General features: G+C 42.2%; 1 protein-coding gene across 4 annotated transcripts in view; it reads right to left on the minus strand.

Moving 5' to 3' along the window:
- Positions 1-24,183, minus strand: part of LOC137310916 (focal adhesion kinase 1) — a 585,674-nt gene extending 561,491 nt beyond the window's left edge. For all 4 annotated transcript variants that reach the window (XM_067978464.1, XM_067978455.1, XM_067978457.1 and 1 more), the window contains exon 1: positions 23,900-24,183. The gene's annotated coding sequence lies outside the window, so the exon portion shown is untranslated. The remainder of the gene's footprint in view (positions 1-23,899) is intronic.
- Between the last annotated feature and the right edge of the window lie 675 nt (positions 24,184-24,858).

Consider the following 24,858-nt stretch of genomic DNA (forward strand, 5'->3'; position numbering starts at 1 on the left):
CTAGATATGTTCACTCAACAGATTCAGACTTTGGAAAGTAATGAGATGGGCCTCAAGACCTGGAGAGGAACAAGCTGGCACAGAAGGTGCAAGAGTTGGACACGAGGATGCGCAGCTGACACCTCAAACCCACAAGCAGACCCATGTTGAAGAGGTTGTAGCTCTTCAAAGGAAGCAATCCAATAATTAAAAGGTGCAAAGATCTGCAAAGCTCATGTGATCTCTTTGACGCACTGATGGTCAAGATTAAAGGCAACTTGGAAGGGTCCAGGAACCAGTCTTGGAGAGTCCTCGGAATAACAAGACCCTCCAGTAGCAATTTGCTTCCTGGCAGGGAACTATTGGAAGGTTGAAAAATGAGAGGAAGCAATCAGAAGAGGCTTTGTAAGGAGGTTGCTTGACAAAGAGGCTCTGAGGGCAAGGACCAGCGATGTGTTGAAGGAGCAAGTTGCTCGATGGAGAGAACAACAATCACTCCAGCAGTGGGCATGACTAAGCTTACATGTGAAGTAGCTCCTGAATCCAAGGGTCTAACTTTGGAAAGTAATTATGAAGTAAAATTACTCCGCTTCTGTTGACAAATTTCAAGCTGTACAAAATGGGACAGTTAGCAGGTCTTTCTGAAGTTGAGATCAGCGTCCCATGAACTGGGGTTCCTTATGACTGCAGTAGCCATAGAAGAGCAAGTTATTGCAGAGACTCTAGCCTCTGGAGGCAGAGGTTCCAGAGTTAAGTACTGTCGATCAGGTTCCACAACCCAGTGAACTTGATGCAAGGGTTGTACAAGGACCAGTGATAGAAACTACAGCTGCCATTACAGGGGCTACAATAGAAGCAACAGCTGGCTGCTTGTCAGACACTTAGTGTGGTCCATGAAAATAGCTCTAGTCTTGCTGAGCAAGAGTTGCCGAGCTCCGGAGCAGAACAGCTTGAAGGCAGGTTGGCTGAATGCAAAATCTAAGAAATTAGTCTTTGGGAATAGGTGTTGAAGTAGTTGATTCCAAGAGTGGAAACCATCCTAACTCAATTGGTAACAAATAACTGGGACCATTTAGGATGACAAACCGGAAGTTCTGCGATCAGCACAGCTGGAAGGAATCAAAGCAGAAACCCAAACAGATCTGACAAGAAACCAATTGTTGCAGTACTGCAACAGTGTAAAGATACTGAAAAGGCACCAAAAGAGAATGAAATGGAGGTAGCCAATGGAGCAACTGATAACCCTGTAATCAGGTTAGAGGCTCCTGGAGATTGGGCCTCCACTAAATAGTCAATTGAAGGGTGCAAAGAAGAATCAGCACCTCAGATCAAGAAAGGACCAGGTGAAGAAGGATTCCTCTGGGAGAAGGCAAACTGCAGGAATCAAGTAGAGCGAGAGAGGGATAGTTGCTTCAAAAGGGAGGACAAAGCCAACCACCCCACTTTTGGAAATGCAGTTGCTGATCATTCTGCGAAGTGTGGCCGAGGAACAGCAGCTAGAGTTGGGGTGGTTAAAGAGGAAACAGATTCCAATCTCAGAAATCCAAGGAATAGGGTCCTTGGCCACCACTAGACTTTGTTCACTATCTTATGGGATTGAGTGCCAGTGCGGGCAGTGGAGAGTTCTACATCTACAGACCCGGGTGTCGAAGGGAATACATGAGGAAAGGATTCAAGGAAAATATCTAACAATGGAAAGCAAAAGAAGCAGTCTGCTCCAGCACAGGAAGCAGTTCAATTAGATACTCCTTCCCTCTGGCATGCACGTGGTATGAAGTACACATTGGTCAAGGACTGTCGTTTGCCAAATGAAGGTTATGTGACAGTAGGACTCTGACTCATATACTCGATTTTTGCACAGGGTACAATTTCATGGGAAGCATTAACCTCCTGGTACCTCACCAAGTGTAAGCCATGACAACAAGTGCTGGCAGGCTTTTCATCTGTGGATAACATTACATTCAAGAGCAATTGCCACATGCATGTCTAGTAGGATAGCTGTACAGTGAATCCTGGCCAATTTTCCCTTCAAAAGCACTATCGTAAAGTTTATCGCTCTGACACCTGACCAGATGAAATTTAAGATGCCCATACTTTAACTATTGACACAACGATCTGGGGAACGGGAATAGAAAGAAACCCTTGTGAAAAACACACAACATACATTAGCAATATGTGGTTTACAAAAATAAACAACTGCTACTTAACAGGTTTGCATTAAAAAAGGGCAATGTTGTTCAAATACCAAGTGGCATAGCATTTAGCCAAAAGGCCAGTTTTAATTCCCAGGCTATATCTATTCAACTGATCTCAATCAGGGGCAGCGTTTTGAATGCTGAAATTGATTTTCCCCTAGCGCAGAGGCAGTGAGACCAATCAGGGTGCCTGCTCCTGGTTTCCAATGATCCCTGCTAGAAAGTGCACTTGTATAATTCCATTGATAGACTGCTCAGTTGTGATGTCTTCCATAATGAAGCAGTCTGCACAATTTCTGCACTTGGACAAGTGCCCAATGATGCCGTCACCCACAGAACCATATTTCAGCAAGAGCCTTCAGCTTCAAGAGGAGGAAAAAATCAGAGGGTTGGGGGGGGGGGGTGGGGGGGGAAGAGAGAGACATTGAGCCGATTTGCTGGATGTCTTTTTTTAAAAGAAAAATCCACTAACTGTCCTATATGGGGGGAAAAACTTCAATTTAAACAATCTGTAAATAGAATAGGAATTGTAGTATTTTACATAGACAATGTCGTCAAAAGTTCCTTCAGATGCATTGCTGTAAATATTTTACTTGGTTACATTAGTAACCAATAAACCATGGCAGTATATTTCTCTGTCCCCTGCTGATTTTCACTTTCCTCTTACCAGTTGCTTTTAAGGACTCAAATCCAGCTTGCTTCAAACTTTCCTTTGCTTCTCTGAAGCCATGACCGCTCATTATTTTTGACAAACTAAAAACTGTTTCACAAGTTTAACACAAGCAAAAGTTGCTGTTGCCCGATAACCAGTATTGTCATTTGGCTATTTATATTGATACTTATATGCTAGTGTAGGAAAAATTGCACTTCCGATTAGTCTCCACCAGTGACAGAAATAATCATTCAAGCCTTGACAAGCATTATGCTCCAATACAATCCAATTTTTGAATAGAATCTATACTTGTACCACACTTTTTCACAGATCAAGCAGTACAAAAATTTGTGCACATCCACAATTTTGCTTTATTGAATTCCTCATGAGACCAGATATACATTATAAACAATACCATGTGGTTACGTAGGTCAGCAAACCAATTGCGCAGCATCTTAGTAGTTGGTGTTCATTTTACCCTTATAGCCATCTGCCCATGCTTTGTTTTACTAGCATTTGCCACTCAGTTACATGATCACAGGGTTTGTTTATGGAAACAAGAAAATGAAGGCTTAACCCTACCCAATCCTGGCACATCGAACCTCAATTGTACAATTTTTTTCTCACTGATCTAAAAATCCTTGCTACAAAGTACATTTTGGTACAGGCTACCTTTTTTATACAAAGAAAATGACTGCTGTCTCCATCCACTTAGATAGTTAAACCACAAAATGCTGTCACTCAGTATTACATATAGCACCAGAAACTGTTTCAAGCAACTTAGCTAATTAGCAAAAAAGCATACTAGCCTGTAACGCAAGAAATTTCTGGCATAGTTCAGGACTAAAAGTAGGGGCATCGGCTTAAGCAAGGATAATTTTTTTTCTCTTGGGATGTGAGTGACACTGGCAAGGCAGTGTTTATTAACCATTTCTAGTTACCCTGAGGTATTAAGAGTCAAATGCATAGGCCAGAAATTGCTCGTAAAATAATGGTAAGCCTAACAGCGCTCACCATTATTAATGGGCAAATCGAAGAGCAAGTTCCAGCGACCGCACATGCGCAGTCATACGTGGAAATCCGGAACTTGTTGTTCTTGATTCACTGGTGATATGAAAGCTTCGTGCTAAAGGGACCTTGCCAGCTGCAATCAATGGACCAGTGTGAACTTGCTCTCCTGCCCAGCTGGAAACAAATTAACCTTGCCACAAAAAAGTCAGTTTTTTTTAGGTCTAAACTAACTTTTAACAGTATGGTAAGTATTAATGACTGCCAAACAACCCCTCTAGCACTGAAAATTAACTTAAAAACATGGAGTCTCATTATTCTCAAATTAATAAAAAAAATTAATTTTCTTCTGTCTCATCTCATTCTTTTAATCTTACCCTTCCTTTATTTCGCTTTCTCTATCTCATAGTACATTTACTAACCTTATCGAGCACTTCCTGGTTCTCACAGCATAGCTTGCTTCAACCTGGTTGAGGGGACACAGATCCTTACCCCGCTCACAAACCCAGGAAAGAACACTGCTGTTTTTTGAACTCTAATTTCAAGAAAGTTGCCACCAAAAAGAACGCAGTAACGTTGTGAACTTAAATCTAATGAGCGGCGAGCACTGTTGATTCGCCACTCAGCAATTTATGGGTGTGGATGTGGGACTGGAGTCACATGTAGGCCAGATGAGGTAATTCCCCTAAAAGGCATTAGTAAATCAGTTAGGTTTTTTAGGATAATCCGGCAGATTTCATGGTCATATTCTGACCCTCACACTACCAGATTTATTGAATTCAATTTCACAATTTGCCACGGTGGAATTTGAACACAAACTCCAATTTACTCATCTAGTGCCATAGCCTCTAGGCTACCATACCCAAACTTCTATCCTTCTGCGCTGTCTGACTTCAAATCAGCAACAGGAACCTGGACTGAAGTCAGGCATCGGAAGGGAGAGTTGCTGTTTAATTATCAGGGCTGGAGGAGCAAATATTCAGGTGCTTCCCTTAATTTTAAAAATGAAATACAGCCCGAGATGTTTCAAAATCAGGAGCCTGAACTTTACTCAGGAAGAGGGGGTACCGTTTAAATATCAGAACAACTGACAGTAACAGCAGAGAGAAATATGCTGGTGTTGAGAAAATATATTTATGGACAAATCCTGACATGAAGGTACAAAGTTCTGCATATGTAAACTTTAACATTGACCTTCATCTTAAATAAATCATTAATTTTTTGGATGGGGGTCATCTGATATGCAAGTATACATTTGTTTGAGGCGCAGTTGACTCCAAACAAATGCATAACTGACAACACACTTCTGACTTAAACAGTAATCTTGGTATGTTGCAAGTGGACAGGAGTCTCTAATCGTGGGATTATATTTGGCTTAGTGTGCTTAGTTCGTTTTTTGTTCAGCTTTTCCAGCAGTACAATTCAGTGTTTTATGTCTGTCAGAGTGAGCTTTTGTTTTAAAGAGGACATCCAATTTCTCAGTTTAAGTATCAAGGAAGATAGTAAAGCATATGATGTAATTTTATATAGTACACAGTTCACTTAATTTTTTTTTCACATAGGAAGGAACAGGAGTAGGCCATTCAGCCCCTCAAGCTCGTTCCACCGTTCAATTATATCATGGCTGATCTGTATCTTAACTATCTGCCCGCTTTGGTTCCGTAACCCTTAATACCCTTATCTAACATGGTTTTAAATAAAACCATCTTCTAGTTTAGAGCCCGAGCCTCAGTCTGATTGCATTTTCAATTCGCCTTTCGAAAATAGAAGAATCAAATGGCAACACATTTTACATTCCAGTAGCCCATGTACAGACTAAGAGTTCTCTGTTACAATCCCTGGAGCTCACTCTCTCGTACACAGGAATTGGACTGGTTATGACACACTCAAGTCTAGGGTACGTGATGTTCACTTATGGGAGCGGTCAGTGATGCTAAACCAAATATCCAACATATAAATCCAAGAAAGTGACATAAGTTTCAATTTCCAACATTTCCTCTTATGCAAGTAAAAATCTAGCTATCCAACGAACAAATTAAAAAGGAAAATTAGATTGTTACTTTTGATACAGCTCTGCTGGCTGACGTGTCCTTCTATACAGGAATTTCTCCTATGAAAATTGAGTTGAACGTGGCATACTGCAGTGGTCTACTATCATGCAGTACTGTCACAAAACATTAGGCTGCAGTACTAACAGCCTAATGTTTTGTGATAGTAACAGTTAACTAACAGGTCTACAGTAAAAACCACTGATCTGCCAGCATTATAGAAAAATTCAAAAATACTCAAGCTCAGTCTGACTAAGATTTTTTATTTCAGCAAAACAGGTTAATTTAAGATTTAAACTACAACATTTTTAGAGCAGATGTTATCTTACAAAAAATCAATAACAGCAATAAATGGAGGAAGAAAATCATAACCACTGTTAAATTTATTTATATAAGGAATCCTCCCACAGTGCATTAAAGTACAGAATCCTAAAAATCTTCAAACAAGCTTGTCAATACCTAGATTATAGGGACAGCTGGACTGTATCCATTTTCATTCTCTGGATACCATTCAAAAGCAAGTTTTCCTTCAGTTGCATGAAGTTAAGCACATTATTGTAAAGACAGTACTATGCAAACCTAAATATCAATTTGCTGAAACTTTACTACTTAACCCAGAATCAAAGACTAATATTAACAAATTCAAAAATAGCATATGTGTGTCAAAATAATGAATGCACTTTCACCATTGCTGGCTACGACCAATCTGGTTACTGTATAGCACGTGCCTGTTAAATATTGATCAGGATAAGAACTTCATATTAGAATACCACATTCCAGCATCACTCATGGCTCATTGGGTATCATGTTCCTTTTTAATTAGTAAATTGGAATGCTGGATTTTATTATTTGAAATTAACTAATTTCAATGGGCTCATTGCTAATATCGAGCCACACAGAACAAGAAAGTTCCACGTTTGATCCCTTGCATTTGCTGAGTTAACTAATTTCAATCAGTGCTAAAACTGACCTCACTGATCCTGACTAGAGATATGGTCGTTCACTATTCAGGATAACAACTACTAAACTGCAGAATCATAACTTAGCAACAGAAGAGCGTGCAAAATTGTGATGGCAGTAGAAGAGAGTATTACCAGTCAGTCTTCAGCACTACAAACATGTCCATTTGCAACCTGTAGGTCTGGGTGAAAAACAAATGTTTTACTTTACTAAACTTCATTCAACCAGTCTACAAGTTGAAGACTCCCTGTATCCTCAAGGCTAAAGAATTTATTCTGCTCTTTTGATTTGGATTACCTTTATGGATATTTATGTAGAACTTTCCATTGAAAGATTAAATAGGTAGTTAAGAAACCATCAGAGTAGACTGAATATGGTCTGTCAAAAGAGCAGTCAGGATTCCTTTCTTTTACAGTTGAGAGTATATGATGTTCTGTAGTAAAAGGCTAGACGCCGCATACGTTCATAGCCTGGGAATAGTATTTGGCACTGGTTGGAAAACTAAGTACATTTATGCTACAAGTTTACTGTCAGCGAAAAACAGATTTGGCTTATTGCCAATACTAAATCTGTGCAATGTAAATTGGGCTTTAAGGCCCAAACTTACTCCAAAGCGAAGTGGAGTGAAACTTCCTCCTCATTCCATTTTTCTTCAGTGTCAGGTTCTGACTCTGGATTCAGACTGCATGTGCACTATAATGGCAACATTTACGCAAAATGAAATAGTGTCACACCAATGCTACAGTTATAATCTAAGTGCATCTAAAAAGTTAACAAACGATTAGATTTTTTTCAAATTTTCAGGTATTCTGACAATATATTGATTCCCAAAGTAACAAGTGCTTTTGTCACACTTTATTCAGCACGTGTAATATTCAGCTTTCATCGGTGTACACTTAATCTGTTAAATACAATTGTGCTTGGTATTCACACTAAGCAAAACACTGAATGAGACAGTCTGCAGTGATTTGAGCTTTGCACAAACACTAAACTGACAGTGTAAATCCAGAGTCAGTGCCTGACTCAACACCAGGGCAAAATGGAAGACTACTACCTGGACAGTGTAGTTTCAGACACCACTTTGGTATAACACTACATGAAGTGTAAATCCAGTGCAAAGGGACTGGGCAATGCACTAGAAGCCAGAAATTGGAGGGCTAAGATTAGAGATAAGGAGGAGTAAGGCCATGGAGGGATTTAAACAAGAGGATGAGAATTTAAATATCAAGGTACTGGTGGACTGGGAGCCAGTATTTATCAGCGAGGACAGGGGTGATGGGTGAGCAGGACTTGGTGCCTATTAGGATACGAGAAACAGTTTTGGATGTGCAAGTTCATGAAGAGTGGAACATGGGAGGCTAGCTGGGAGAGCATTGGAAGAGAGTCTGGAGGTTAACAGTGGCACGCACGAGGGTTTGAGCAGCAGATAAGCTGAGGCAGGGCGGAGATGGAAGGATGGAGAGGATATGGGTCGGAAGTTCAGCTCGGGCAAATAGGACGTCTAAGTGGCAAACAGTCTGGTGCAGGGAGAAGGATGGAATCCGCGGCGAGGGAATGGAGTTTGTGCTGGGGGGGGCGGGGGTCTAAGACAATGGCTTAATGTTTCACTGGAGGAAATTGTGGCTCATCCAGGACTGGATGCCCGACATGCAGTCTGACGACAGAAGCAGTGGCGAGGTAGAGATGGGTGTCATCAGTGTACACGTGGAACCAGACTTTACATTTTCGAATGATGTCGCCAAGAAATAGAAGGCGGCCAAGGATAGATCCTTGGGGCACTCGATAACAGTGTGGGGGTGGGAAGATGAGCGATTGCAGAAATTTCCCTGGCTACAACTGGATAAGCAAGACTGGAACCAGGCAGGGGGAGTCCCACTCAGCTGGACAACAGAGGAGCACTGTTGGAAGAGGATGATGTGGTCAACCATGTTGAAGGCTGTCAAGTCGGGAAGGATGAGGAGGGATAGTGTACTACAATCACATAGGATGTCATTTGTGATTTTGATTGGGGTCATTGCAGTGCTGTGGCAGGGGCAGAAACCTGATCGGAGAAGTTCAAACATGGAGTTGCGGAAAGATGTGCATGGATTTGGGAGGCAACAGTTTAACGACTTGAGAGGAAAGGAAAGTTGGAGATTAAGTGGTAGTTTACAAGGACAGATGGGTCGTGGGTGTGTGGGGGGGGGGGGGGGGGGGGGGTGCTGCAGGCAGATTTTATGAACTTGAAACAGTACCAGAGGAGAGGGAACGGTTTACAATATCAGCTAGCACGGGGGTCAGGAAGGGAAGTTGGGTAGTCAGCAGTTTAGTAGGAATAGGGGCTAGAGGGCAGAAGTTGGGTCGCATGGACAAGATGAGCTCAGATGGCATAATGAGCAAAAGAAGAGAAATTAGCGAAAGATGCGATTTCAGGACTAAGGCAGGGGAAACCTTGGAGGAAGCATAGCTTGGTGGTCAAGGGATGGGAGGGATGCGACAGAGGCAGCGGAATGGATTGTCTCAACCTTAGCAACAAAGAAGTCCACGAGCTCCTTGCACTTTGTCGGAGATGGGGGTGAAGGGGCAGGGGAGAGGCGTTTAAGGAGATTGATCGTGGAGAATAAAAGCCAGGGGTTAACCTTGCATTCCAGGATGATCCTGGAGTAGTGAGCAGTTTTGGCAGAGGACAGCAGACCCAATTAGTGCTTGACCGACTCCAGCCAGATCTGGCAATGAACCAGTTATGCACCATATACTTTCAAGTCTAAGCCCCTTGGACTTAAGGGATCAAAGATTGGGACCGTACCAGTGAAAACAACCAGGGTGGGAGAGAGTAAGGGTTTTACTGGGGACAAAGGAATCAAAGGCGGAGATGAGGGTGCGATCAAACAGATCAACAGCTGCAGAAGTATCGTGGCAAACTGAGGAACAGAGGTTTTATATTTTAGGTTCAAAGTGCTGTTGTAAGTGACTTCGGGAGCATTTTTGCCATAGCAGACGCAGAAGGAGTTGGAATGGGGGTGTGAGAGAATGATTAAATATGGCCTTCTATGTGGTTGTTATGATGATAAGGAGGCCACCTGAGATGACGAGATTGAGGGGGTAGCCATTAATATGGGTAAAAGTGTTCATATGGAGGGAGAGGTTAAGAAAGGATAGGACGGCAGTGAACTCAGGAGTGAGGGCAAAGTGAGTTCAGATGGAGATTTAAATTATCAAGGATGAGAAGACTGCTAGCTGATATTGGGTGGTAAGGTCGGCGGGAGAGGAGAATGGGACAATTGAGGTTTCTTCTCATAAGGAGGCAGCAACAAGTGCCTCAACGGTAGTAGCAATATTGGATAGGCTAAAAATAGATCAAGAGGAGGTACTTAAAAGATTGGCAGTACTCCAAGTAGAGAAGTCACCCGGTCCAGATGGGATGCATCCTAGATTACCGAGGGAACTACGGGTGGAAATTGCGGAGGCTCTGGCCACAATCTTCCTTTTAGATATGGGGATGGTGCCGGAGGACTGCAAATGTTACACCTCTGTTCAAAAAGGGGGAGAGGGATAAACCTGGCAATTACAGACCAATCAGCCTAACACCAGTGCTGAGGAAACTTTTAAAGACAATAATCTGGAACAATATTAATTGGCACTTGGAAAAGTATGGGCTAATAAATGAAAGTCATCACTGATTTGTTGAAGAAAATCGTGTTTGACTAACTTGAGTTCTTTGAAGTAACAAGAGGGGTTGATGAGGGTAGTACAGTTGATGTGTATATGGACGTTCAAAAGGCATTTGATAAAGTACTACATAATAGACTGGTTAGCAAAATTGAAGCCCATGGGATTAAAGGGACAGTGGCAGCTTAGATACAAAATTGGCTAGAGGACAGAAAGCAGAGAATAGTGGAGAACGGTTGTTTTTCAGACTGGATGGATGAATACAGTGGTGTTCCCCAGGGGTCAATATTAGGACCATTACTCTTTTTGATATATATTAATGACCTAGATTTGGGTGTACAGGGCTTAATTTCAAAGTTTGCAGATGACACTAAACTTGGAAGGGTAGTAAACAATGTGGATGATAGTCACAAACTTCAGGAGGACATAGGCTGGTGAAATGGGCCGACACATGGCAGATGAAATTTAACTCAGGTGTGAAATGATGCATTTTGGTAGGAAGAATGAGAGGCAATATAAACTAAATGGTACAATTGTAAAGGGGATTCAGGAACAGAGAGACCTGGGGGTGCACATACACAAATCTTCGAAGGTTGTTAAAGCATATGGATCCTAGGCTTCATTAATAGAGGCATAGAATATAAAATCAAGGAGATTATGCTAAACCTTTTTATAAAACACTGGTTAGGCCTCAGTGGAGTATTGTGTTCAATTCTGGGCACCACATTTTTTAGGAAGGATGTGAAGGCCTTAAAGAGGGTGCAGAGGAGATTTACTAGAATGGTACCAGAGATGAGGGACTTCAGTTATGTGGAGAGACTGGAGAAGCTGGGGTTGTTCTCCTTAGAGCAGGGAAGGTTAAAAGGAGCTTTGATTGAGGTTCAAAATCAGGAACGGTTTTGACAGAGTAAATAAGGAGAAACCGTTTCCAGTGGCAGAAGGGTCTGTAACCATAGGACACAGATTTAAGGTGATTGCCAACAGAGCCAGAGGCGACATGAAGCAACATTTTTTATGCAGCGAGTTGTAATGATCGAGAATGCACTGCCTGAAAGGGTGATGGAAGTAGATTCAATAGTAACTTTCAAACAGGAATTGGATAAATACTTGAGGGAAAAAATTTACAGGGCTACAGGAAAAGAACAGGGGAATGGGACTAATTGGATAGATCTTTCAATGAGGCACAGGCACAATGGGCCAAATGCCACCTCCTGTGCTATGATACTATGATGGACCTCCGAAGGATGCAGAGAGGCACAGAAGGAATCCATAATCTCATCCAGGAGGGAGTCAAGTCTGCGACGATGGTGGAAGAGTGGAAAAAGTAGAAAATAAATAATCTTGTCAACCCTTAACATGTCTTAAATTAATGAAACACAAGTGGCCAGTTGCAGATAGTAAAATTACCAGTTAGGTGGAATAGAATTGATAACCTGAATATTGATTTTTTTTTTGTCAGCTTGGCTCATTTAGTTGTGCTCTTGCTTTCCAGTCAGAAGCTTGAGTTCAAGCCCCACTGCAGGATTTCAGCACATAATCTAGCCTCTCAATTAATATAGTATTGAGAGACTACTGCATTGTTGGAGATGCCATCTGTCAGTTGAGATGTTAAACTGAGGTCTATGTCTGCCTGTTCATGTGATCATAAAAGATGCTGTGGCATGATTCAAAGAACAGCAGAGAGTTCTCCTAGTGTCCTGGCCAACATCTTCCCTCAACCAGCACCACCGAAATATGTATTAACTTAGCATGCAGCTAATTTGTTTGTACAACCTTGCTGTGTGCCAATAGTCTGCCCTGTTTGTCCACATAAGTGACTGTCGTTAAAATATAATTCACTGAAACAGCATAAATGGAAGTTTTTTTTCTCTTGCTTTCACATCAACCTATCTGAAAGAAACAGAAATTTCAGAGAAAGTGATCACTGGTGGATTGCAGACTTGTATTTATATAGCACCTTTCGCTACCTTAGGACGTTCCAAAATGCTTTGCAGCCAATTAAGTACTTTTGAAGTGTAGTCACTGTTGCAATGTAGGAAACACAGCAGCCAATTTGGGCACAGCAAAGTCCCACAAACAGAATTGTGATAATGACCAGAATTTTTTTTTTTTTTTTAAAAGTGATGTTGGCTGAGGGATAAATACTGGCCAGGACATTGGGAGAACATCACTGCTCTTCATCAAAAATAGTGCCATGGGATCTTTTACATGCACCTGAGAGGGCAGACAGAACCTCAGTTTGACGCCTCATCTGAAAGATGACACCTTTGACAGTGCAGCACTCCCTCAGTAATGCATTGGTGTGTCAGCCTGAATCGAGTAGATAGGGAGAAACTGTGTCCACTGCAGGAGGTTCAAAAACCTGAGGGCACAGATTTAAGATAATTGGCAAAAGAACCAGGGGGGAGATGAGGAGACTTTTTTTAATGCAGCAAGTGATGATGTGGAATGCATTGCCTGAAAGGGTGGTGGAAGTAGATTCAACAGCAACTCTCAAAAGGGAACTGGATATATACTTAAAGGAAAAAATTGCAGGGCTTTGGGGATGAGGTGAGTAGGGCTAATTGGACAGCTCTTTCAAAGAGCTGGCATATGCATGATGGGCCAAATGGCTGCCTCCTGTACTGTAAGATTCTATAATAGTGAAGGGTTGGGTAGGGATTTAGGAGAGCACAAGTAGTTGAAAGGAGGCATGACTAGGTAACCGGAAAGGGAAGGACCCAAGAGGGGATAAAGGGAGGTAGAAGCAACGGGCTTGGTTTCAGAGCGGCAGCTAAAGCAGGCATGCAAATGGACACAGGGCAAACTCAGGTGATACAAAATAAGATGGCTGTGGTTCTCGAAGGTCAGTTGAGCACAGTCCCAGGCCTTCGCTGCAGGGGTTCTTCAAGGAAGAGTTCCTGACCATTCATCTTGAGCTGCTTCATGAATGACCTTTCCTCCATCATAAGATCAGGAATCAAGCTGTTTAGCTCCATTCACTGCTACTCTAATAATGAAACAACCCATGCAAGCATACAGCCAGACCTGGATAACATCCTCACATTGGCTCGATACATGGCAGGTAATCTTCACACCACATAAATGCTTGGTAATGACTATGTAGAACAAGAGAAAGCCTAGCCATCTCCCCCAACATTCAATGGCACCCCCATTACCATTTTAGGGTCACCAACAAAAGATTACCTGGACCAGCCTTACACCACTATGCCTACAAGAGCAGACAGAGACAGGGTATTCTTCGACAAGTGGCTCACTTCCTGACCCCGCAAAGTCTGTCCACCTACAACAAGGCTCCAGCAAGGAGTATGATGAAATACTCACCACTTGCTAGGATGAGGGCTGCTTCAACATTCAAGAAGCTCACCACACCTAGGAGAACACGGTCTGCTTCACTGACCTCTAAGCCGCCGGTTCAATATTTTCCCCCTACAGAAGTGCATACTGTAGCTGCAATATGTATTTTCTACAGGATGCACTACAGCAACTCACCGATGTTTCTCCCTCCTCTAACTTCTACCACCAAGGACGACAGCAGCAATGCTCTGGGAACACCATCACCTTCAAGTTCCCCTCCAAGGCTCATACCATCCTGACTTGGGCAAATATTACCATTTTTTTTTTGTCGCTCGGTCAATATCCTGGAATTCTCCACCTACCACCACCAAGGGAATATATCACTGGACTCCAGCAGTTCAAGAGAGCCCACCACCACCCTTGGAGGGCAACTAAGGATGGGCAATAAATGTGGCCTTGCTAGAGTCACCTAAATCCCTAGAAGAAAAATAAAAACTACACTACAATAAGAGTTCTTGAAAGCAAATCAAATGCTCTGTCTCAAATAGTGGCATGGAATCTTTAATATCCAACTGAAGAGGCAAATTGGACCCCGTTCTAACATCTCATTCAATAGACAGCACCTCCCTCAGTCTAGATTATGTGCTCAAATCTCTGGTCTGGGGCTTGAATCCATAACTTTGATTCAGGGGCGAGAATGCTACAGCTGAGCCCAGGCTGACATTCTGAGGCTGCATGTCAAATCTATTAGAATTCCATAAATAATTCCCAATACGGCTATGAAAGTACAATTGAAAAATACCCACTAAAGTCTTTATTTAAACATTTAAAATCTACTTTTTCATATTTAAACTATTTTTGTTTTAACTGATTACTGAAGATATAGAAAACTGGCTTGACGTTACTATGTCAAACTATAATTTTACAATATGTATTTTTCTTCCCTTTCTACAACACCCATGCCATGCACAGTCCCCTCCTTCAGGCACAGGTAGGAGACCAGCAGCCAGGTCTCTGATAATGGACAAGGCTGGTCACCTTTCAAGCTTCTCTCCTGTGGACAAACAGCTGGCCTCAGTTTGTACTTCTCCACAATATGGCCTCGACTATAAAACACAGAATGCAGGGCCAAATCAGATATTTTATTGGCACACAAATTATAATCCGCTGCACTTACACATTGGCCAACATAGATAATTGTAATTGCAAAATGACTAAAGCAGCCTGAATTAATTGTAATTTTTACTTATCCGTTAATTCACCTCAATCCCATGATGAGGTAGATAGATTCTCCAAGCTACTGTATTTCTCTGCTGACAACACAACCATTTAAACTGAATTCCTTAAAATAGTAAGTTATAAATAATGATAAGCATATCCCTCTTCATCTACATTAACACTTCACTTATTGTTGATTATAACATGAGCATAATAATTTACCTTTCCACAGTAAATTTATTTCTTTATAAATGGATTCATGAAATCCCACCCCCAGAGTTAAATTAAGTCATTAACTATAGCAAGGAAACAGATGAACCATCTTTATTTTACAGTTTTCCTTTTCAATTATGCAGGAGACATTGGCGGAATACACAACACCAACAACCACAAAGTTCCTGATGTAATCCAATTTGCTTTCAAGACCAACCACTTACAAAAGTATGTGGGGAGGCAACAGGAAAACTTAAATTACAGGTTCGTGTATCTTCATATTTGAGCCAAATGCCTCCTTACACCTGCGCAATAATCTGCAGTAACTAATACAAAGGGTTCAAAACTAAGGGAACCAATGCCAGCTCAAAAACAATCACTTTTTAAAATTAATTTCACGAGATCCTAACATATAGTTAATCGCTGCAAAATGTCGAAGGCTATCCTAAAGGCTTCCTGTAAGTAAAAAAATAATTAAAGCCTAAAGTTTACTAAAAGATCATTTGAATTCAGGACGTAAACAGGAAATATCATTCTTTTGAAGCAATGCCCAAATGAACACAAACACAAGTATTCTTCTCAGGGAGTCATACATACATCCTATTATTGCACAGAATTCAGATTTTAATATAATGAAATCTTAAAAGACAAAGCACTCTATATCATCGCCTTTCACCAAATTTTAAGATGGAAAACTAGAGTAGCCTATCCCCATTAACCGAAACATTTTCACTGCAATCCATAATGAACACTGCAGTGGAGGTCAGTTTTGAAGCATGAACTTCTGCTCTAAAACACAACTAAATTCCAGGAAAACAAAGTATTAAATGTAGTTATCAAGATCTCCAAGTGAGAGCTTCATAATGAATCTCAGTAGGAAGAATGTCAAGTCTAAAATCTACTAGGGTACCTGGGGCAGCCTTCAAACTCTGTAAATTAATACTGCAGCAGTGGAGAGTGCAGCAGCAACATTTTTTTGATGAGCAAGGTCTATTGATCATGTAAACCAAGTCAACTTAAATTTATAGAACATCTTTAAGACCATAAGAAATAGGAGCAGGAGTAGGCCATATGGCCCCTCAAGCCTATCAGAGCATGGCTGATCTTTGACCTCGACTCCACTTTCCCGCCCGATCCTCATATCACTCGATTCCCCAAAAATCTATCCATCTCAGCCTTGAATATATTCAATGACTCAGCATCCACAGCCCTCTGGGGTAGAGAATTCCAAAGATTCACAACCCGCTGCGTGAAGAAATTCCTCCTCATCTCAGTCTTGAATGGCTGACCCCTTATTCTGCAACTCTCTAGCCAGGGGAAACAACCTCAGCATCTACCCTGTCAAGCCCCCTCAATCTTCTAAACTCCAGAGAGTATAGGCCCATTCTACTCAACCTCTCCTCATAGGGCAACCTTTTCACCCCAGGAATTAATCTAGTGAACCTTCGATGCACCACAAGTATATCCTTCCTTAGTTAAGGTGACCAAAACTGTACGCAGTATTCCAGGTGAGGTCTCACTAAAGCCCTGCACAACTATAGTAAGACTTCCTTACTCTTGTACTCCAACCCCCTTGCAATAAAGGTCAACATGCCATTTGCCTTCCTAATTGCCTGCTGTACCTGCATGCTAACTTTTTGTGTTTCTTGTACGAGGTCACCCAAGTCTCTCTGAACACCAACATTTAATAGTTTCTCAGCATTTAAAAAATATTCTGCTTTTCTATTCTTCCTACCAAAGTGAATAACCTCACATTTCCCCACATTATACTCCATCTGCCACCTTCTTGCCCACTCACTTCATCCATATCCTTTTGCAGACTCTTTGTGACTTCCTCACAGCTTACTTTCCCACCTAGCTTTGTATAGTCAGCAAACTTGGATACATTGCACTTGGTCCCTTCATCTAAGTCATTAATAAAGATTGTAAATAGCTGAGGACCAAGCACCGATCCTTGCGGCACCGTACTAGTTACAGCGCCAACCTGAGAATGACCTGTTTATCCCGACTTCGTTTTCTGTCCTTTAACCAATCCTCTATCCATGCTAATATATTACCCCCAACTCCATGAGCCCTTACCTTGTGTAACAACCATTTATGTGGCACCTTATCGAATGCCTATTGAAAATCCAAATATACTACATCCACTGGTTCCCCCTTATCAATGTTGCAGGAGTTCCTCAGAGCAGTGTCCTAGGCCCAAACATCTTCAGCTGCTTCATCAATGACCTTCCCTCCATCATGAGGTCAGAAATGGGGATGTTTGCTGATGATTGCACAAAGGCTGGGTATTCTGCTGTGAGTGACTCACCTCCTGACTCCCAAAGCCTTTCCATCATCTACAAGGCACAAGTCAGGAGTGTGATGGAATACTCTCCACTTGCCTAGATGAGTGCAGCTCCAATGACACTCAAGAAGCTCAAAACTATCCAGGACAAAGCAGCCCACTTGATTGGCACCCCATCCACCACCCTAAACATTCACTCCCTTCACCATCAGCGCACCGTGACTGTAGTGTGTACCATCTACAGGATGCACTGCAACAACTTGCCAAGGCTTCTTCGACAGCACCTCCCAAACCCACGACCTCTACCACCTAGAAGGACAAGGGCAGCAGGTACATGGGATCACCACCACCTGCACATTCCCCTCCAAGTCGCACATCACCCCGACTTGGAAATATATCGCCGTTCCTTCATCGTTGCTGGGTCAAAATCCTGGAACTCCCCACCCAACAGCACTGTGGGAGAACCTTCACCACACATACTGCAGTAGTTCAAGAAGGTGGCTCACCACCACCTTCTCAAGGGCAATAAATGATGGCCTTGTCAGCGACACGCACATCCCATGAACGAATAAAAATTAAATCTACCCTGCTAGTTACATCCTCAAAAAACTAATAAATTTGTCAGACACGACAATGTAGTAAGACGTCCCAAGGTACTTCAGTTGTGGATCACACTGAGTAGGATTAAGAGAGAAACTGGGGTCGAAGCTAAGGACAAAGGGGTAGGTTTTAAGGAAAATTTGGGAGGTGGAAAGAAATATAGTAAGAGGCTTAGGGAAAGAGTTCAAGTAAAGGAGCAAGATGACTGAAGGCTATACCACTGATCAGAGGATGAAAGGGGGGGGGGGGGGGGAAAACGGTGGGAGGGAAAACTACAGAAAGGGTGCAAGCATGAATATAGGACTGGAAAAAGTGGCAACGGTAGGGTGAAGAGATATGTCGGTTTGTTCTTGGAATATGGGCAACACTAAAAAGGCTGCATTTATTGCCCATCACTAATTGCCATGAGATGGTGGTGGTGGGCTGCCTTCTTGAACTGCTACAGTCTTATGGCGATGGCACTCCCACAATGATATTAAGCAGGGAATTCTAAGTTTTCCCTGGGGGAGGCTAGGAGGTGCTATTAAAATAAGCTTGGTGAGTTGCTGCAGTTCATCCTACAATTGCAGCCAGTGATGGAAGGAATGGATATGGACCTCAGTGGCTTTGTCCCTGGACAGTAACAAAGATTTTCTAGTCAATGTGCTAAGGGACAGGAGGAATAAACAAACAGTAACTGATGCAGGATAGGATATGGAGGGTAGAATTCATGTTGGGTGGAGCTCAGAATACCATGGAAGAGTGAAATCTGGAGTTGACAAAGGCATGAATGAGGGTTTCAGTGGAAGTAGGGGTGAGGCAAGGGCAGAAACCGCAATATTCTGGAGGTAATAACAGGCAGGCTTAGTGATAGACTGGATGTAAGGTTTTAAGCTCAGGGTTGAGAAAAACATAGAAGTTGTGTACCATCACATTAAGCTTGCGCAAGCATCCATGGAGGATCATAGGAATGTGGATAAAATAATGTTAAGCTGCAAAAAGTTCTGGATTATCCACAACCTGACCTGCAGTTGTATAGTACAGTAAGAGCCAGGGAATCAAGAGTGGTGGAAGAGATGCAAAGATAGGTATTGTCAGCATACCAATAAAAGCTGTCCCTGTGCTTACAAATAATGTCACCAAGGGGCAACATATTGATGAGGAATAGGAGGCAGGTAAGGATGGAACCTTGGAGCATACCAAATGTGACTTTGTGGGTATGAGAGAAGATGCAACTACAGGAGATGTGCTGGCTGCATTGAGACAGGTAACAATGAAATCAAGAGCAATTCAACAAAGGAGACATGGTGAAGAGGGATGGTGCAGTAACCCATATTAAAAGTCAGAGAGAAGTTGAGAATGATTAGAAGGGATAACACACCTTGGTCAGAGTCACACAGAATGTCACTGGTGACTGACCAGAACAGTGTAAGCACTTTGGTTGGGATAGAAGTCAGATTGAAAGGCTGCGAACATGCAGTGCTGAGTCTACAGTTGGGTGCCTGCAACACATTCCAGAATCTTAAAATGAAATAGCAAGAACCGGTAGCGACAAAGAAAGCCATTGGAATAGCTCAGCACGTTCAGCTTGTTTGCTCTTTGTTGATGACTACTGAAACAGATTGTGATCATAGGCATTTCATTAGAATTTTTTTAAACTGTATTCCTTAAAAAGGTCATTTTCATTGCAAACCGTGGAACAAAAGTTACATTACAGACTACATAAGTACCATAGGGTGTGATCTGCTTATGTTCTGTTCCAGAGGCTGGGGTTGACAAAACACTTCAAATTTTTTTTTGTTTAATATCTCTCTCCCTCTCTAAACTTGAGGCTCGAATTCTCAGATAACTGGACATCAACGAATTAGGTCTCAGTTGGCAGTTTTCCAAAATAACAGATCAGTGACACACCATCCTGATGTGTACATCTAACACTGTTCCTTCATTGTCACTGGGTCAATATTCTGGAATTCCTCACCTAACACCAGTGTGGATGCATCATTTCAAGGACAGCAGCGGTTCAAGAAGGCAGCCCACCGCCACCTTCTAAGACAACTGGGAATGGGCAATAAATGCAGCCTTGCCAGAGTCACCCCCATGCCAAGAACAAATACAAGAAACACAAAGAAAAGAAACTGCCAGGTCCAAGCAAAAATCTTAAACATTTTGGATACAAAGCTAAGAGCAAGAAGCAACTCATGGTTCAGACGGTATTCGACAGAATCACCACAGTACAACTTTTCCCCAAAAGGACCCAACCTAACTGTACCAGTACCAATTAAGATATAAACTTTGTTAATGGGTGTAATGCTCTATGGCCTTCTATTAGGAGCATCTTTAATATAAAGAGCTGTGCACAATACCCAAGTTTGGTCTTAAAAGATTAACTGATCATGGTGCTAATTTTTAATGTTTTAATTTTCTGGACTACTACCTCACGAAGAATTTCATCCAGCCATGCTACAAAGAGTACATGACTAGCAATGTGAGCTAATTCACTAAGTGAACAAATTGAAGATCTATAATCTTCAGTGATCTGAGAAACTATTGCTGCACTTTGTTAAATACCTTTTGATTTTTTTTATTTGAAAGTATTAAAAAATATATACCTTGTACTTCATGAACCTGTCATTTCAACAACTGTATTGTTTCAGTTCCCAGAATGTCTTCTCACACAGTTCACAGTTTGATCTAATTTAGTCAAATAAAAGGAGTGGAATGTCAGTTGGTCACAGATTGAAATGTGGGGGGAAAAAATGAACAAGTGTTCAATATAGACATTCCCTCATAAGGCACATTGTGCACCAAGCTCTGTTGGGAACACTCTAGTCTTGGAATCAAAGGTTGGGGCTTAATCCCAGTCCCAGTGCTTGACAGTAATGAAATCAGACAGTTCTTCAATCGAAAAATTTCCTGTTAGTCTTTTTTAAATTCGTTCATGGAATGTGGGCATCGCTGGAAAGGCCAGCATTTAAGCATTTATTGCCCATCCCCAATTGCCCTTGAAGAGGTGGTGATGAGCCGCCTTCTTGAACTGCTGCAGTCCTTGTGATGAAGGTTCTCCCACAGTGCTGTTAGGTAGGGAGTTTCAGGATTTTGACCCAGCAACGATGAAGGAACGACAATATATTTCCAAGTCGAGATGGTGTGTGACTTGGAGAGGAATGTGCAGGTGGTGTTATTCCCATGTGCCTGCTGTCCTCCTTCTAGGTGGTAGAGGTCTCAGGTTTGAGAGATGCTGTCGAAGAAGCCTTAGCGAGTTGCTTCAGTGCATCCTGTAGATGGTACACACTGCAGCCACGGTGCACTGGTGGTGAAGGGAGTGAATGTTCAGGGTGGTGGATGGGGTGCCAATCGAGCGGGCTGCTTTGTCCTGGATGGTGTTGAGCTTCTTGAGTGTTGTTGGAGCTGCACTCATCCAGGCAAGTGGAGAGTATTCCATCACACTTTGCTTTGGGGAGTCAGGATGTAAGTCACTCACCGCAGAATACCCAGCCTCTGACCTGCTCTTGTGGCCACAGTATTTATGTGGCTGGTCCAGTTAAGTTTCTGGTCAATGGTGACCCCAGGATGTTGATGGTGGGGGATTCGGCAATGGTAATACCACTAAATGTCAAGGGGACGTGGTTAAACTCTCTCTTGTTGGAGATGGTCATTGCCTGGCATTTGTCTGGCACGAATGTTACTTGCCACTTATCAGCCCAAGCCTGGATGTTGTCCAGGTCTTGTTGAATCCGGGCACAGACTGCTTCATTATCTGAAGGGTTGAAAATGGAACTGAACACTGTGCAATCATCAGCGAACATTCCCATTTCTGACCTTATGATGGAGGGAAGGTCATTGATGAAGCAGTTGAAGATGGTTCGGCCCAGGACACTGCCCTGAGGAACTCCTGCAGCAATGCCCTGGGGCTGAGATGATTGGCCTCCAACAATCACTACCATCTTCCTTTGTGCTAGGTATGACTCCAGCCACCGGAGAGTTTTCCCCGATTCCCAGTGACTTCAATTTTACTAGGGCTCCTTGGTGCCACACTCGGTCAAATGCTGCCTTGATGACAAGGGCAGTCACTCTCACCTCACCTGTGGATTTCAGCTCTTTTGTCCATGTTTGGACCAAGGCTGTAATGAGGTCTGGAGCCAAGTGGTCCAGTGATGAGCAACTAATTCTATCTCCTTCAGATACCACTGATTTTACACCATGTTAGTTATTCCAATTGCTGAAATATAGCCCAGTGCTCATTTCTGACCTTTCACTACATATAAAATTTGTAAGTCGAAAAGACCAAATTTTTGGTAAGAAATATTATTTTTAAGCTGTGAAAGACATTCACTGGAATTAATTCAATTTCCAATATGTTGATGGTAATCTCAAATAAAAATTTCCACAGATTGTAAGTTTTCCTATTCAAAGCAATAAATACATTAAAAGCATTTCTCAAAGTACCACACATTATTCTAACATTTAGATAGACTTTTACTGGTCAAATATTGCAGCTTGTCCTCAAAACTAAGAGACAGATCTGAAACCTAGAGCCTTCTTGATTAACTGTTTGTGCACTAGAACCATCTGTGGAGCCATCCTAGTTAAAAGGAATTATGGACTCAGTCAACACCTCTCATTTAAAAATCATAATGGCAACAGGAACATTTGTTTGAAAAAGTTAACAAGTTCAGTAACATAAAAATATGAAAGCTGTTCAAATTATGCTGGGCAAATGTGATTTATCTCAATTCAGAAGTAACAAATGCCTCAAATGAATGTTCTGTTATTGTTTATGAAATATACCCCATTAATGAGACTATAATTGTACACTTTGGCTTTCTTAATCTATTATATAACACACTGTTTTTAGTAATGTCACCATTCTGCAGTATACCACCGCTTCATGAAAGGTAGGCAGACTCTATGATCCAAGCTTCTGTACAAATTGCAGCAAACATTCATTCCGTGCAAGACAAAAAAAATGTTGAAAATCCAAATAAAAGCATTGAATCAGGTGTGCGCCACTGCACCGGGTGGATAGAGAGAAGGTGGGGAGGGGGACGAGCGTGTTCACATATCTCTAATGGGACCAAAAATGAACCGCCTCAATTCAGGATATTTAAACACAGCTTTAGACAAGGCGCAACGAAAATAACTAAATCCTCATCTCTGAAGAAACAAAACCCTAGGAAAAACCACGAGAGAAGGCAGGTAGTGCGGATAAACAGCCGCAACTCTCCTCTGCATATACTGTAACTGCAATATGTACACAACGAATTGAGGCACGCACCATATACACATGCAGTTCACTGATCACAGCCTTTGGTAAATGCAGTGAAAGTGCATAGTATTACTCACGCAACCACGGCTACAACAAAACCCAACACTTAACTGTCTTTAAATAAACACCTCTCGTGATTTATTTATATTTTGCCTACGTCTATCAGGACCAGAATTAACTTTGTGCCAGGGGGAGAAAAAAAAGAACAAAAAAAAAGAAACACAAGACCGACCGCTTACATCTGTTGCACTTTATTTGTGCAGAATAAAAATTTGAAAGTGCACCTCCCCCGGCCCCCCTTCCTGAAAGGCCGGACAGGGAGAGAAGAACAAGGACTGCAGGCGCCACTCTCCCTCCCCATCCCCATCCATCCCCGCGCTAGAAACTTCGCCACTCCAAACACCATTAACCCTCAGTTATTGAACACCCTTTTCCTACCAATTTTTTTTTGTGGTTGGGGGGGGGGGGGTTGGTTGCGTTAAGAGACGGTCAGACACCTTCCCCGTACAGTTTTAAAATTACATTTTTGAAACAAACATGCACACTTACTTTCTTTTCAGTTCAAGGGGGAAAACAATCCGTTGCTCCGTTACACACGTTTCGTTTCGTTCTCCCCTCACACAATAATTTCTGCCGTGCGATTTAGTCTATTTCTTTTTGTTTTTTTTAAAAAAAGAAAGGTTTTAGATTCCGGCCGCGTTTCTTGATTAGCGGCTGCGTCGCTGACACACACACGCTCCGCAAAAACACCGGACCTCCCACCATCACCCTCCTCCCCGCTTCTCTCACTCCGACCGTCCGTCTCAGCCCAACGGCTGACAACCCGCCGGCCGCAGTGGGCGCTGGGAGGCATTGTGATCATTCCAACATGGCGTCTGGGAAGAGAGCGAGAGAATGAGCGGCGCTTCGCACCCAGCCTAACAACGCCGTGCTCCACAGTGTTATCCCAATGCTTTCAGCGGTCAGATTTTACCCGTGCCAACAAATTGGCACTGAAACGTGTAAATTATCATTGGAAAAGAATGCACTTGTTCATTTTTAAAAATTCCACTGTTCTCAAAAAGAAAGGCGCACGTTATTTTTTGTCCTCTGATTTAAAAATTATAAATATTTGCTTATAATTATTTTTAACTAGCGAAGAAAATTGATTGTATTTAATCATTTTTTTCCCCTCTTAGTAACGGTTTTTGCTGGGGCGGGGTGGGGGGTGGTGAGAGATGGGAGAGAGAGGATTGGGGGGAGGACACCCGACTGGAGGTGAGAAAATTGAATCCTGATTTACTGTTTTACTTGATAAAATGGGAGAGTACTTCGAACAAAAAGTATTTCCTTTTGGTTATCCAGGAACTTACTAGAAATATGTTACTCGTATTTAATCTGACAACTGTCTATTTTCCTCATTTTCTTTGTATACCTAGCAATTGTGTATCTATAAATATCTTGCATGTAGCACACCCTTCCTGTCCACAAGCCTCACTTCCTCTGTCACAATTTTAAATCAAGCTTTT

Source organism: Heptranchias perlo, chromosome 3 (assembly GCF_035084215.1).
Source record: "Heptranchias perlo isolate sHepPer1 chromosome 3, sHepPer1.hap1, whole genome shotgun sequence".
Classification (NCBI taxonomy): Eukaryota; Metazoa; Chordata; class Chondrichthyes; order Hexanchiformes; family Hexanchidae; genus Heptranchias; species Heptranchias perlo.